This window comes from Gossypium arboreum, chromosome 8 (assembly GCF_025698485.1).
Source record: "Gossypium arboreum isolate Shixiya-1 chromosome 8, ASM2569848v2, whole genome shotgun sequence".
Classification (NCBI taxonomy): domain Eukaryota; kingdom Viridiplantae; phylum Streptophyta; class Magnoliopsida; order Malvales; family Malvaceae; genus Gossypium; species Gossypium arboreum.
Window position 1 is genome coordinate 126,665,467 of NC_069077.1, and position 3,151 is coordinate 126,668,617.

The following is a 3,151-nucleotide window of genomic DNA, read 5'->3' on the forward strand; positions in this document are numbered from 1 at the left end:
TGGTCTTACACGAAATCATATAACGATGTCAATGTCCTAGACATGTCTTACACGTAATCACAATACAATGCCATTGTCCCAGACATGGCTTTACATGTAATCACATCTCAGCAATCCTAATGTCATGACATTCGTATCTTATAATTTTCCTAAGGTTCGTACTGGACTTTTGGATATCATAACTTCATCGATTCTTTCTCGTATTTGCTCGTTCAACATCCATAGAAACTCACATTTATTCACACATTTAACCACACATTTTCACATTTTCACAATTAAATCCCTATTTGACATTTTTGTCAAAAATCACTTTACGAAACTTGTATAATTGATAAACGCCAAATTATACATATTTTTACCCCAAATACTTTGCATATTTATGGATGTTAATTACTATATTTGTGGATTTTGGTGCTCTTAATCCAGTTATTTCATGTTTTGTACTCAGGAGAGCACCAAGAGTCAAAAGGAGCCAAAAAGGAGCAAAAAAGGGACAAAATGGACCAAATCAAGAAGATGACACGGCCTAAGCCTTATCACACGGGCAGCTCACACGCCTGTGTCTTTAGAGGGTGTCAACCAAGGCTTTCACGATTCACAAGACCTGGCCACTGACCCATACAGTCGTGTGCAATTTAATGGATTGAACACGGCCTGGGAATCACGTCACACGGCCGTGGCACACAGGCGTATCCCTTTTTCAAGAAGCTATATTTTACACGGAAAAGGATACTTAGGGAGGAAGAAAGCCAATCCAAAGCCTATATAAACACCCTAAGTATGACTTAGAGACGGGACCTCCCTCCAGAACTTTTCTGGAGTACAAAACCACACGTCCGGAATTACTTGAAGGAAGCCAGATGATCCATCCCAAAAGTCGGAGCTACTCCAAGACTGAAGATCTCTCTTAGAATTCCTTCAGGGGTTTTAGAGTTTTCTTTATGTTTTGTTATTTTCATACTTTTGAGATGTACTCTTATTTTATTATGAACTAAACCCCTTAGATACCTAAAGGGGTTGAAACCTATGATGGATCTTGTTATTATTATCTGAACTATATGATAAATACTTGATTTATTCTTAAATATGTGTTCTTAATGCTTGAGTTAATATTCTAGGTATTGATTCATGATTTGATGTGCTTATGTAAAAGAGCAAAAGTCCCTGTTTAAGAGTAGATTTGGCATGATTAAGCGGAGTTGATCGAATGCCTAGAAATAGGGTTACGAGATTTTGCCGGATTAGGGTGAAACAGTCCATAGATCGATTTACTACTTCCCTAGGGGTTTTAATTAAGAAAGAGATTTCAATTAGTTCAACTGAGGGTTAGACGTTATTAGTCTCGAAAGAGATAATAATATAGGTTAGAGAGTCTCACGGATCAAGTCAAGTGAATAAATCGTCTGGTTCAAAGTTAGATAACAAGTGAAATCTAGGTGGATTCCTCCTTGGGTGTCGTCTTTATCAATTACTTTTCTTCAATTCTTTTTCCAAAATTTTCTCTTTGCTTTAGTTTAACTAGTTAATTAGTTTAGTTAATTAGTTTAATAAACAACCCCTCTTTATTTCTAGGTTAAATAATAAAAAGATAGTTATTACTAGTACTTTTGGTTCCCTTAGGTACGATATCCCGGTCTTGCCATTACTATACTATTGTTCGATAGGTGCACTTGCCTACATCGCGATAATAGTTAGTCTAGGTTTGATCTTTATTATAAATATTTATTACTTGTTACGAATCACGCGATCAAGTTTTTAGCGCCGTTGCCTGGGAACTAAAATATTAGGAACACTCAATTTTTATTACTTTAGCCATTTATTTTTTTCTTTCAATTTAATTATTACTAATTAATTTACTTTTTCTTTCTCTTGGCAGGTTTTCCTAGTTTATGACTAGAAGAAACCCGTCAGGACCATTACTTTTTGACGAAGAAATCGATCGCACAGTTTGTAGAAACCAAAGAGAAATAAGGCGAAGCTTAAGATACACAGAGAACAAGCAAGAAGACGATACTCAACCTCCAACAGATGAGATGGCTGAAAACCAAGGTAATCAGCTACCTCCTGCAATTGCGGCTAATCAAAATCCTGCTCCACATACTATGTATGATTATGCTAAACCTTCTCTAACAGGAACTGAATCTAGCATAGTTAGACTGACTGTAGCTGCAAATACTTTTGAACTGAAACCTAACACAATTCAAATGATACAGCAGTTTGTTCAGTTTGATGGTTTGCAGGATGAAGATCCCAACGCTCACTCAGGAAACTTTCTGGAATTTTGCGATACATTTAAAATCAATGGCGTTTCTGATGATGCCATTCGTCTTTGGTTATTTCCTTTTTCATTGAGGAATAAAGCTAAACAGTGGTTTGAACTCATTACCAAGAGGGTCAATTACTACTTGGGAACAAATGACCGAAAAATTTCTACTAAAATATTTTCTGCCAGCTAAAACGGCTAAGTTACGTAATGATATTTCTTCTTTTGTGCAGATGGACTTAGAACCACTTTACGATGCATGGGAGAGATACAAGGATCTATTGTGAAGGTGCCCTCACCATGGGTTACCGTTTTGCCTTCAAGTATAAACATTCCACAATGGTCTGAATCCCATGACTTGGAAAATGGTTGACGTAGCTACTGGAGGAGCCATCAACAACAAAACACCTGAAGAGGCTTATGAATTCATTGAAGAATTCACTAAATAATTATTAGTGGCAAGTCATGAGGACTAAGCCAACAAAAACGGTCGGCATTTATAACGTCAACTCAGTTACTATACTGTCAAATCAGGTAGAACTTCTCAATAAAAAGATTGATGGTTTACTTGTTTCTACACAGGTACATCCAGTAATGAGGTGTGACTCAAGTGGAGGAGGTGTGCATACAGAATATCAATCCTTCAATCCTACAACCGAAGAGGAACAAGTCAACCATAAGGGTAACAATAACTTTAGATCTTAAAATAACCTATACAGTAATACTTATAATGCAGGTTGGAGGAACCACCCAAATTTTTCCTGGGGTGGTCAAGGGAATCAAAAGCCACAAAATCCTAAGGGTTTTCAAGAGTCACCTTATCAACAAGAGAAGAAATTGAACTTTGAGGAGATGCTTTCTAAATTCATCTCGGTGTCAGAAACCCGT

At 36.8% G+C, this 3,151-nt stretch overlaps 1 non-coding gene across 1 annotated transcript; it reads right to left on the minus strand.

The window, feature by feature from the left end:
* Positions 1 to 2,463: 2,463 nt before the first annotated feature.
* On the minus strand, positions 2,464 to 2,570 carry LOC128279714 (small nucleolar RNA R71). The gene has a single exon (XR_008269911.1). It is a non-coding gene; the product is annotated as a small nucleolar RNA R71 (small nucleolar RNA).
* Positions 2,571 to 3,151: the final 581 nt, after the last annotated feature.